The sequence below is a fragment of the Saccopteryx bilineata genome, chromosome 4 (assembly GCF_036850765.1).
Source record: "Saccopteryx bilineata isolate mSacBil1 chromosome 4, mSacBil1_pri_phased_curated, whole genome shotgun sequence".
NCBI classification, from domain to species: domain Eukaryota; kingdom Metazoa; phylum Chordata; class Mammalia; order Chiroptera; family Emballonuridae; genus Saccopteryx; species Saccopteryx bilineata.
This window is the reverse complement of record NC_089493.1, coordinates 268,508,428-268,521,702: the sequence shown is the minus strand read 5'-3', so window position 1 is coordinate 268,521,702 and position 13,275 is coordinate 268,508,428.

The following is a 13,275-nucleotide window of genomic DNA, read 5'->3' as shown; positions in this document are numbered from 1 at the left end:
TTAAAGGGGGTTAAGAGCAAAACTATACGATGGGCAGTCAAGTAGACCACCAGAAAGAACAATGCATTTCTCAGTTAAAAGATAACATCAGGCAGTGATTGCGCTCTACACATTTATTAACCTCCCTCCTGGGACATGATGTTTGTCTTTGGGTGACAGCATTCTGGCTTTTGGAGTGGTCAGCCCAGTGTGAGGTTGCAGAGAGTCACAGAGAGCACAGCACTTCCCAGACGCCTCTGCTGCTAGAGCCACATGGCTTCTCTGTAGTGAGTTCCCCTACAGCATCCGACAACACGTGAGGCCTGTACTCTTTAAGGTTGTTGAGGACTGAGAGACAGGGCAGGGAAAGAGCTGTTCCAGGTTGGGGAGGGCTAACAAACAGCACAACTAAATACAACACACATTCCTGGATGGCATCTTGGACCATAAAGAAGAAAGAGACCCAATAAAGACAGTTGGCAAAATTTGAATGGTGTCTATGGATTGGATGGTAATGTTGTAAAAACGCTGACTTCTTGACTTGGAGAATTATATCCTGGGCATTTAGAAGAGTATCTTTGTTTTGGGCCATACCTACTAGAGCAGTGGTTCTCAACCTGTGGGTCGCGACCCCGGCGGGGTCGCCTAAAGCCATCGGAAAATACATAATGCATATCAGGTATTTACATTCCAAATCATAACTGTAGCAAAATTACAGTTATGAAGTAGCCACCAAAATTATTTTTTGGTTTGGGGTCACCGCAACATGAGGAACTGTATTGCGGGGTCACGGCATTAGAAAGGTTGAGAACCACTGTACTAGAGTATTTACAAATAAAGGGATGTCAGGCTGTGTGAGTGTGTGTATGTAAGACAGAAAGAGAGAGAGAGAGAGAAAGAGAGAGAGAAATGCAATGAAATGTTAACACTTGGAGAATAGATGGGTGAAGGAAATATGGGAGTTTCTGTCCACTTTTCTTTTTTCCTTTTTCTCCTGGACTCACAGAGAGGAGCCTGCAGCAAATTCTGGACAACAAAATGTAGATGGAACGATGCATGCCACGTGATACACACTGGGTCTCTCTCTTCTCCTCATGCTTGGCCAAGTGCAGAAGACCCGCTGAGGAACTCTGGGGGCCTCAGGAATTGTATGTGTCTGGGTCCCAGGATAACCTCACTCATTCCTGCCAGGCTGCAGTCTGGGTGAGAAAGAACCCTCTATGAGTGTAAGCCACTGGAACAGGGGGCTCATTTGCTAAAGCACTCAGCCTGACCTGGTTGAACAAGGCACAGCTTTAGGCAAAGGAAGGACTTGAGGAAACAGCAGTTGAGGGAGGGGGGATGAAGGGTCGGCCACGGACAAGAGAAGTTCAGACTGAGTGAAACAGAACAGGGACCCCAAGGACAGAGGAGGAAACCTGGCAATACTTGAGTTCAGATAGCGGAGCTTGGAGAACTGTTGATGACAAGAGGAGTATGTTAAAGGGAAAAAAAAATGGTGGCAGGGGTGAGATATACCTGTACGCATCCGAGCCGATGGGGACAGCCTGACAGTCAGCCACGGAAACCACTTCAGGTTTCCATCACAGTGAGCAACCCTCGCTAGAGGGCAGTGCCGTCTATGTGTGAACACGGAGGCTAGGAGTCCCATCATGCAGGCAGTGCCAATGACACGTGTTCTTAACCATGGAATCCTTCAGTGCGTTGGGGTGACCACCCACAGGGATTTCACCACATTCTTCTCTTGGATCCAGCTTCAAAAAACATATTAATAAATCTAAGAGCTGCTATCTATTCCCCAACCACAAATATTTATTGATCACTTTCTGTGTGAAAGGCACTGTTCTTGGATTTTTGAGAAAACAGAAAAAGTGTAAGAAATATTTTTAGACTTTGAGAATCTCACATTCTCGTGAAGATGACAGCACTCACAGATGGGAAACTAAAGCGTAAAGGAATAAAGGAGCAGTGCTTGTGTGTGTCACACAGTACGGAAAATATTTTGTATTTATTATTCATGAAGGGGTCAATCAATCATGCCCACCTCAAAACTGTAGAAAGTTAGAGCAAATTCTTTTCACTGCTATTATTGTAACCACAGATCCAGCTCAAAATAGCCCAAATTGTTTAACCAGAGACTGAGCTGCTTTTCAGAGACATCAGATCAAAACTTCAAGACACGTAGCAAAAGCATGCTCAAAGGAGGGAACTTGGACCTCCAGCCACACCCAGAACCAACTTCTCACCTCCCCAATCCAACACACATGGAACCAAAGGACTGGGACATCACCAGAACTTTCAGAATGGAAGGGTCCCTTGTCCAGAAATACCTGGTCCTAAAGCCCGTACCATAAATGGCCAAGCTCCAAGGCCCTCCAATGAAAACTTTCCCCACCTGCACTTTCTCACACCTGTTCTCCCTAATCCCTTAGATGCCCTCTCCAAACCCTGGCTCAGGGAGTTCAGGCTTTGCAGGGGTCCCCAAACTATAGCCTGCAAGCCGCATGCGGCCCCCTGAGGCCATTTATCCGCCCCCGCCGCACTTCTGGAAGGGGCATCTCTTTCATTGGTGGTCAGTGAGAGGAGCACCGTATGTAGCAGCCCTCCAATGGTCTGAGGGACAGAGAACTGGCCCCCTGTGTAAAAAGATTGGGGACCCCTGCTTTTGAGCCTTAGCTTTCTCATTCTCCCCGTGTAGGGCCTTGCAAATAAAGTGACCCTAATTCCTCTTCTAGACTTCTGGTGGTTAGTGTTGGACGGCTAGCTCTGGTTTGTAACATTTAGAAGAGGACCTAATAAATCTTCTCAGATAGGTGATAGAGAGGGATTTACAAATGATGGCCGGAACATGTGTCTGCCCTAGAGAACAGGGTTGAGATCCTGTTCCATGTCAATGCAGAAAACAATTAATAAAGGTAGGTCACATGGGGCTGCTTATTTCAGTCCTGAGAACTTGTCCCAGTTTCTTTGGTATAGGTAACTATTTATTTATGGAAAAAGTCGGGTGTCCCTTTGGAATTATTAATCAGCTGAAAACATAATTAATAGAGTATCTCTCATCATTTTAGCAAAATTAGGAAATTATAGAGAAAGCAGGAGAATTAAAAAAAAATACCGTATTTTTCTCTCCATAAGACACACATTTTTCCCTCAAAAGTAGAGGGGGGAATGCCCGTGCATCTTATGGAGTGAAAAATACAGTATTTTTTTTTTTTTTTTTGTATTTTTCTGAAGCTGGAAACGGGGAGAGACAGTCAGAAAGACTCCCACATGCGCCCGACCGGGATCCACCCGGCACGCCCACCAGGGGCGATGCTCTGCCCACCAGGGGGCAATGCTCTGCCCCTCCGGGGCATCGCTCTGCCGCGACCAGAGCCACTCTAGCGCCTGGGGCAGAGGCCAAGGAGCCATCCCCAGCGCCCGGGCCATCTTTGCTCCAATGGAGCCTTGGCTGCGGGAGGGGAAGAGAGAGACAGAGAGGAGGGGAGGGGTGGAGAAGCAAATGGGCGCTTCTCCTATGTGCCCTGGCTGGGAATCAAACCCAGGTCCCCCGCACACCAGGCTGACGCTCTACTGCTGAGCCAACCGGCCAGGGCCAAAAATACGGTATTTTATTAAATATTTTAACACATCATTTGGTTCAGAATATTTTTTTCTTATTTTCCCCCTTAAAACCCTAGGTGTGTCTTATGGTCAGGTGCATCTTATGGAGCGAAAAATACGGTAAGTCATACAATAAAGTCATAAAGCTGGGTGACGATTTGAGGAGCAAAACCAAAATAACTTTAACAGCTGTCAAAGGGCCTTCCCCAACCACCCTGGACCCAGGCGGAGAAAGGAAGGGGATTTGGAACTTTAGGCTCCCAGGAACTTTGTGAGCGGGGCTCCATATTCTCAGCATTGTGAGCATTGCACATACACCAGCCCTCCCTTCTCAGAGGTGGGCGTTCTCTGGGATTTCCAAGTCTTCATAGAAAATAGAGAGCCCTGGCCTGACCTGTGGTGGCGCAGTGGATAAAGCATCAACCTGGAAATGCTGAGGTCGCCGGTTAGAAACCCTGGGCTTGCCTGGTCAAGGCACATATGGGAGTTGATGCTTCCAGCTCCTTCTCTCTGTCTCTCTCTCCCTCTCTGTCTCTCTGTCTCTCCCTTTCTCTCTCCTCTCTAAAAATGAATAAATAAAATTAAAAAAAAAAAGATAAAAAATGTTAAAAAAAAAAGAAAAGAAAATAGAGAGCCCTGAGCAAGGAAACCAAACCAACAAGGTGACAGGATGTGCATTTCAGAGGAGAGCTGGGGAATGCTAAAAATGGATCGAATTAAAGCAGAGGGGAAACTAGGCAGGGTAGGGTAGGGGGGCAAGAACAGGAGGACCAGAGCAATTGAAACAAGTCGAGCTAGAGGGGCCTTCACTCTATGGCCATAGACAAAGTATGTGGGAAGGTTCAGTGAATGAATGATGGGTGGATAGACTTTCTCCTTGCCCAAGGAGCTCATTGGAAAAGCAGAAATCACGAGTGCTGAAGTGTTACCCGAGTTCTGCCTCTCCTTGCTTCTCTTGAGAGCTCATGAAAATGAAGTGGACAGTCATTCCCACCTCACATTATTTTAGTGGGAATTCTGATTCCCCAAATATTCCTTGAGAGTCTTTAAGGTGCTGCTCTAGGCTTCAGGGATACAGCCGTGAACAGTACAGATAAGGTCTGTGTTGTTTATAATCTTCCTGTTAGGAGACACGTAGCCAACTAACTTATAAATAAATGATATGCCAGGTGGTTATTATTGCTAATGGAAAAAAAAAGCAGTGTCAAGTGACTAAAGATTCATATAGAGGACCATTTAAATAGTGACAAGACGGGCATGTAGCAGAGCGGGCAGATAACCTGAAGAAGTTAGGCTAAGCTCTGAGCTTCCCCACAAGCAAAGAAAAAAGTAAAGGATGTTAAATTAAAAAGTTTAGATTCTGTGAATATATACATATATATAAAAGTGTGTGTGTGTGTGTGTGTGTGTGTGTGTGTGTGTGTACAAAATGTTTTTGGACAAAATGTTTTTCCAGCACCAAATCCCAAAAGAAACTTATCTCAATAAACCTTTCAAATATCTTAAATTCGGGGATGGAAAAAGCATTAACGTTCACAGCTGTGGGCGAAGAATTTATGGATGAGGTGAGACAGAGAGTGGTGACTGCCCTGGAGGAGAGGTGGGGACTTCCGTGATCCTGAGCTGGCTTTGACCAGCCTCTCTGCCCAGTGACCTGCTGTCACTACTTTCTGCACCGGAGCTTTTCGAACACACAGGTTGTTACAGCCTATGGTGCTGCTTCGACAGCTGGAACAAATCCTTCTGTCATACCCCGTCGGACTTTAAACAAATAAGAGCTAATGAGTCATCCAGACGCCATGATTCCGCCTCCACTGATAATCACTTTGCTCACTCAGGGGTAGTATAGAGCAGGATAGCTCCTGTCTCACCTTGCATTAGAATTCATTTGCTTTGACAAATATCTGACTTGTCTCGTGTTTACAGTGTAACAAGTTTCTCTCGCCAGGTCTGCACTGGGTATCACCCTGTCTAGAAGCTCTCTACACCCTCATGGTATGGAAAGAGTCTCTGTTTTGGAGCCACGCCCAGCAGAGTTTCCAACCCCTGTTCTCTCTGTCACTATCTGAGTGAGCAAGGGCAATCCGCAACCCTCCACTGGCCTATAAACTGGAGGTAATACCTCATGCTCCATAGCGTGGAATCACACAAGAACGTAACACAATGCCTGGCACGCAGTAGGAAATTAAGAAACATCTGTTGCCATTCTGTCCCCAAATCAAAATAAAAAATTTTAATTAGTGCGTCCTTTGTGAAAAAGATCGATGATTTTTTTTAAAAAAAATAGGACATATCTAGGTAAGTTCAGTTGGGGAATAGTGATTTGTTATTTTTAAATTAAAGCCAGTCAGTGCAGTGAGGTCTCCATCCCTCTACCTGATGTCTCCCCATATCTTTTGCCCCAATGGCATCTAAAGAAGAGATACCCGAAGACTGGGATAAAAGGAAGTTGAAAAATAGAGAAAGGGCTATTTCAGTAGAAGGACATGTCGGCTGCCTCTCAGGCTGGCTCCCATGCTGACTGGCAGCGAATGATAGCTAAGTGTCCAGTTTCTGGGAGCAAGGAGCCTGGAGAAGGGGAGACCACAGCACCAGGGATTTCTGTAGAGGAGCCCATCCTAGCAGCCACTGGCACCTGTGTGAGAGGAAATGAGCCAGGGATAAAGCACCTGGAGAAAGAAGCAAGCCTGGGTGGGATGTCTAAATACCATCTTAAAAGGAAATCTAAGAGGGAGATGGGGCGCACCCAGAGCTAAGCGGAGTCTGCGGGGCAGTGGAGGGATCGGGTCTGCGGCGTCAGCGCGGGCAGGCGCCAGCACCAGAAAGAAACGGCGGCTGTGGCCAGCGTGTGATCTGTTGACGACCTCCATGGATGGTAGCTGGAGGATTCTTTTAAACCTTTCTTTTAATAAATTTATTAAGTATAAATTGTATATGGAAAATGACAAAACTCTAAACTATATAGACGGTGATTTGTCGAAATGCAAAACGTTCATAAGCATGAGCTAACACCCAGCACCCCAGAAACCTCCCTGGTACTACTCTATCCAACGTCCATCCCCTCCTGCCTCCAGGAAAGTGACCACTAACCTAACTACTGTACCCAATATCCTAACAACTCTCTTGCTTTTCTTTATAGTTATATCACATAAGCATGCGCACTCAAACATGATAGATTAGTTTGTTTCTTGAACTTCATATAAAAGAATCATACACCATATATTTTTGTGTGTGTGTGTAGCTGGCTTATTTTACCCACTAAGGTGTTTGTAAGATTCATTCATGTTGCTGCATATAGAAACACATTTTTCATTCCCATCACTGTGTGGAATTCCATCCATAAATATTCTGTGATGAATTCATTCATTCTAATGTTGAATACCTTTATATTGTTTATAATTTAAAACCCCAAATGCACCTATAAACATTCTAATATACAGCTTTTTGGTGTATGCAAACACATTTCTATTGAACTTGTGCATGTGTGTGTGTGTGTGTGTTTGTGTGTGCACATATGTGTTACCTAGGTGTGGAATTGCTGGATCATAGGATATGAGTATATTCATGATTAGTAGAGAATGCCCAACTTTTTTCCGAAGTGGTGACACAGTGTTACCACGGAATAACTGATCTCAGTGATTCTTTCACAAATTGTTCCTGAAAAAGGTCTCAAGAGTTCCTCAAGTCTTCAGGAGAAATAGTTTCCAGACCTAATGCACACAATCCTATTTATTTTAAATAGCATCCTATGTGTAGGATGCACACATATACTCAAAAAGTGAGACTGCTGTTGGATCAGAATATGAAACTACTTCTACCTAGAATGTTTGATTCATATATACCAAATAATGCAGTCAAAAATACCAAATAATATTATTATACCAATAATATATATTATAATTATATGTTATTATACCAAGTAATACAATCACCGGTGCCATATATACTATACATGTATATATAATCTTTGACCTGCGATAAGTTTATATTCTGATATACCCATCATAATTTGAAAATACCATTAAGTTAAAAATGCATTTAATACATTTAACTTACCAACCATCATGGTTTAGCCCAGTTTACCTTAACCATGCTCAGAGCACAATATCCAAAACACGATGGCAACACAGTACAGTACACTACAGACTATCAGATGTTTACCCTCCTGACCGCATGGCTCAGTGGGGAGTGTCGCTCGCTGCCTCTGTCCAGGAGCAGAAAAGAGTATCATATTGTATATCACTAGTCCTGGGAAAGATCAAAGTCCAAACTTCAAAGAAACAGTTTCTACTGAAGGCATATCACGGAGTCAAAAAATCGTTCCGTTGAACTAGTGTTAAGTTGGGCACTGTCTAGATATACAGAGCATTGTCCTACTAGATCCTTCTCACTTTCTCCTTATGAGAAAATGTTGGCCAAGTCCTATGGAATATGACTGCATGCCCCTTCCCAAACCCACCCCACCCAATGTTAAGAAACAAAACATGTATTTAGCAGTGCTAACAAAAATTGTTCCCTGCCCCTAACCCAGAGACTCACCACTGACTCTCAGCTACTCAGAACAAAAGCTCAGAAATTTGGGGTTATCCTTCTAGCTGATGTGGGGTTTTTTTTGGCCTGAGAGAAGCATGCCAGGTTTAGATAAGATGGACTGGCAAAGCACAAGGACAGCAAAACTTAAAAGTTATGACAATGAAGCACACAGGAGGGAAGTATAAGTGAGGCTTTTGGAAGAATTCTGTATCTTGACAACTGAGGATGAAAGATCCGAGGGCAGGAAAGAAACTTTTCCTACAAAATATATTTATTTTAGGAAGCGGAAAAAAAATAGAAAGAAATAACTGATTTTTTTCTTAAATTAAAACCAAATGGACAGTTATTAAGCAATGGCAAAAGATAAATAGGAAATAACTAAAATGAAACAGTATATTGGAAATATATTGGCTGTAAATATTTAGGCTATGGACCTTCTCCCCAGAGAAATGAATACTACTAATAAACACAACATTTTATATTCAATTTCATGAGATTTTGAGACTCTCATAAACTTCTGCTTGGAATGTGAAATGATAGAACCATTTGGCAGTCTCTGAAAAAATTAAAAATACTCATGTTATATGATCCATAGATATTTATCAAAGAGAAATAAAACCAGATGACCACACAAATATTTGTATATAGATGCTTATAATCATTTTATTTTTATTAGCTTATAACTCCAATTAACCCAAATGTCCAACAGCAGATGAGTGGACAAGCAAGCTGAGATTTACCCATATAATGGGATATTACTCAGCAATACAAGAGAATGATGTACAAACGTCCCTGTAAAATGCAAGAATCTCAAAATAATTACGATGAACAAACTATCCTGTCTGTTTTCATTTATATACACTCTAAAAACAAAAATTCAGACTAATCAATAGTGACAAAAAGATCAGTGGTTGCCTGTAGGGGGTCAGGGGTTTGGGAAGAAGGGATTACAAAAAGAGACAGGGAATTTTAGGAGTAATGGAGATGTTCTCTGTGTCTATGTCAATCATGGTCATGGTTTCATGGATCTGTACACATGTCAAAACTTATCCGATTGCACACTTTAAATGTGTGCTGCTTATTATATGCCAATTATTCCTCAATACAGCTGTTAAAAACATAATACTGACCAGTGTGGAATAAAAGCTGCATAATCATACCCTTTTGATAACAGTGCAAATATTTATCAGCCGTACGGAAAGCAATTCCGCAAGATGCAATATAAATTGTTACTACTATAGTTATTACAGTACAAATGAAATGTAAAAGAATCAGCCCAAACAGGCAATGATCAGGCAGTTTGTGGCAGGAGGTGGTACACCTGATTTGTCTTGGAGAGAAATGCATGCTTGGAGATATGACAGACTTACCAACCAGGAAGCATCCAGCTTTGTATGTGCAACATCTAATGTCAAACCCTTAGGCTAATGCTCATCCACAATGACCAGATTTGCATTTTGTGCTTGACCCTTTGTTATTTTTATTTGAAACAGAATGGCTAAATTCTTTAATTACTCCTTCAGGGACAGTTAATGCATTCTAAGTGTTTACTAAGCCTGGGAAAGAGATTGATTGCTTCTGGTTAAGACTTTTATACTCAGTTTAATTATTGTTTTCTGATAATATTTTTTATTAATTAACATCCTTTAATAAAGTTGGCCACCGTTGGTTAGTTAAGTGGACAAACCATTAATCTGACCACTGAAGTGTCAAGGAAGGATCAACCTACTAATTTCTTGGTCCTAGACAACATGGGCAAACCCTGTGAAATAAAAACGCTCACCTTGAGTACCTTCCTTTTAACTAAATGATTCAATAAATATACTCTAAACAGCGCCCTATTTCAGCAAGGCCAAGTAACCAGGAAGAAGGCGGGGCAGAGGTCTAGGGGCACGAAGAAGATGAGCGTGATGGGAGGGCAACACAACTGCTTTTTCGCTGAATGAATCGGGCACAGAAATTTACAGTAAGGAAGAGAGGAGAGAGAATGCAAAGATTTCTGGCACTTGTAGGACCTCCTCTGAAACCTCACATTTTAATAACTTATCTTTAAAAGATGGTACGCTCCTTATTATGAAAGGGATACGAGAACATGCAAACTTCACAGAGGCCTAGGCTGGCTTTCTGCCGATTGAATTCACAGAAATCAACAGAGATGCATTGCACAGTTCAGGGAACCCTTCCACAGCAAGACCAGCAGAGAACAGCTGCATCCCTTGAAGGGGATTAAAAAGGAGCAAAGCACAGCTACAGGCATTAAACTAAAGTCAGGTAAGAAGTTTTGATACCGTAACTCAAAGCAATGGATGCAGTTAATAAAGAATGAAAATCATGCAAATGCCATCCGAATCTTCAGAACTAGGAGGATGCTGGCAACACGATTTCACATGGCTCCTTCCTGTCTTGCTTCTCACAGTTATATACTAAACACTGCCAGTGATCACAGCATCGTGATAGGTAGCAAAATGTGAGGAGAGAGTGGGGGGGAAAGGTATGTGACAGTCATAGCTCATCTTGTCACTCTCCTACTGAAAAATGGCTATTGGCCTTTTCTTGCTTAAAACAATGAGTAAATGCCTTATCAGACATAAAAAGTTGTTCTTATTCTGTTGCCCAATTCACCTATTTCTCAGTACATATCCTTTCGTGCTATCTAGTCTATGGATTTGATACACAGGGTGGGCAAAAGTAGGTTGACAGTTGTGAATAGAAGAAACAGTTTATTCTTGTATTATTATTTATTCATTATTGTATTGTTTATTTGTATTTACAACAGCACACCTACTTTTTTTTTTACCACCCCTGCAGTATTAGATTAAGCATTATACATACTGATTCATTTAGTACCAATTATTAGGTAGCATTACCTAACATTAGGGTCATTAATGCTATCTGCTATGACCAAAAAAACCCCAACAACAAAGAAACCATACAATACGTTAGTAAGTAATATAAACACTCATCCCAGCACTTGATCAGTTCAGTTACTCAAAGTCCAGCAAGGATATTCCTGGTTGGACGGCTCTCTGGACAGCTGTCCTTTAAGGAGTAACTGGACTCATGCTCTTTCAATTTGAATTGTCTGCTGTCTTTCTAAGTCTCTTTACAGCCTTCTGCTCTCTTGGTTCATAGGTTTGCAGAAGATTTAAGTGCCAGGCCTGGAGCTAGCATACAATACTCTTGTGCACATCCCATTGGTCAAAACTAGTTGCATGAGCCCACTTAGATGTGAGAGGATATATCAGTTACGTGTTGCTATATTAACAAACCCCCGCTTAGCTCATGCAGTTAGTGCACAATTCTGTGGGTTGGTAATGTATGCTGGACTTCATCATGATGACTCATACATCTTTGGGTGAGATTCTGCTCCTGGTGGTTGACTGGCTGTTGGCTGGAAAAAAACAGAGATGACTTGGCCATGAAACTCTCATCATCCAGCCGACTAGCACAGGCCTGGTTTACAGCAGCTCCGTCTTCTAAGAGGAGCAAGGGAGTAAGTCTCAGCACACAACAGCTGTTTAGATCTCTGCTGTGTCCTCTACTGTGTTATGTTTGCAGCTGGTTCATTGGCCAAAGCAAGTATAATGGCCTGAGATTGCCAAGTCCCACTCTGGGTGTGTGAAGGGGAAGAATGTATTTTCTGTGTGATACTTAAATCTTTGTAAAAGGCGAAAGATTTATGTGATCTGAAGAGAAACCAGAGTATGATACTTAAATCTTTGGAGGCTGGAGGGTGGATTGTGGTCAGCAGAATAATGACCTCCTAAAGGTTTACATCTTAGTCCCTATCATGTATTAAAATGTTATGTTATATGGCAAGTTGGAATTAAAATTGCTAATAAGCTAACCTTAACAAGAGGAAATCATCGCGGGCCAATGTAGTTATAGGGGTCTTTTAATAGGCAGGAGGGAGGTCAAATAGTTAAAATAACGAACATGATATCATGAGAAAGACTTGACCAGCAATTTGTGGCTTTGTAGATGGAAGGCGACAATGAGCCAAGAATCCAGATGTTAGCTGGAAACTGGCAAAGGCAAGAAAATGGATTATCCCCTGGGTCCCCCAGACAGGGGCTCTGCGAGCAACTTGATTTTTGCCCAGAGAAATTCATTCTGGACTTCCAGCCTCCAGAACTGTAAAATAATAAATTTATATCACCTTAAGCCACTATGTTGTAGTGATTTGTTATAAAAGAAATAAGAAATTTATCAAACAGTGACCAAGTCCAGAGCAGGGTGGGAAGGGCTACCGAATGGGCGTAGATAGAGGAAAATAGGAACCAATAGGGCTGTTCCTGCAGTTAATCCACCAGGGGCTGCTAGAGAATGCAGTATCCCCAAGGGACCCAGAGGAGCAAGGCATGGTTTGGTGACCACGTAGCTTTGTCTCTGCTACCATCTGTATTTTACTAAACAGTCCAGGGGACTTTGAGATGCAGCCACTTGTGTGGACTACTGCCTACATCATAGCCAAACAATGCTTTTCCCAAGTTCACGGCTGCGGTTTGAGCAGTGCTGTTCCTTCAGCTTTTCATAGCGCTCTCCAGCTTTCCACCCCCTCCACCGTCCAGTTCTCTCCCACTCCACTCTCTGGCTCCAGATTCCTCTCTTCTTGGTAAAATCTTACTCATCTTTCAAATGTAAATACAATACAATGTATTTTCCCCTGAGCAGGACTCCTCTGATTCTTCCGCCTTCATTCTTGATCTTTCCTTTGTCCTTCCATAGTCTTATCAGATTTTCAGACCCAGTCCTCTGAATTAGTATAAAGAACTATTTGTTTCAATAACTCAGTTTAAAAATGGGGAAAGCACCTGAAGAGACATTTTCAACAGAAGATACACAAATGCCTAACAGGCACATGAAGAGGTTGCCCAACATCCCTAATCATCAGGGGAAGGTAAATTATAAAATACAATGAGATGTCAACTCACACCTGTTATAATGGCTGTCATAAAAAAGATGAGAAATAGTAAATGTTGTTGAGATGTAGAGAAAGGGAAATGCTTGTGCACTGTTGGTGGGATTGTAAATTGGTGTAGTTATTATAAACAGTATGAATGTTTCTCAAAAAGTCAAAAATAAAACTATCATACAACCCATCAATCCCATTTCTGGGTATTTATCTGAAGGAAACAAATGTACTATCTCAAAGAGGTA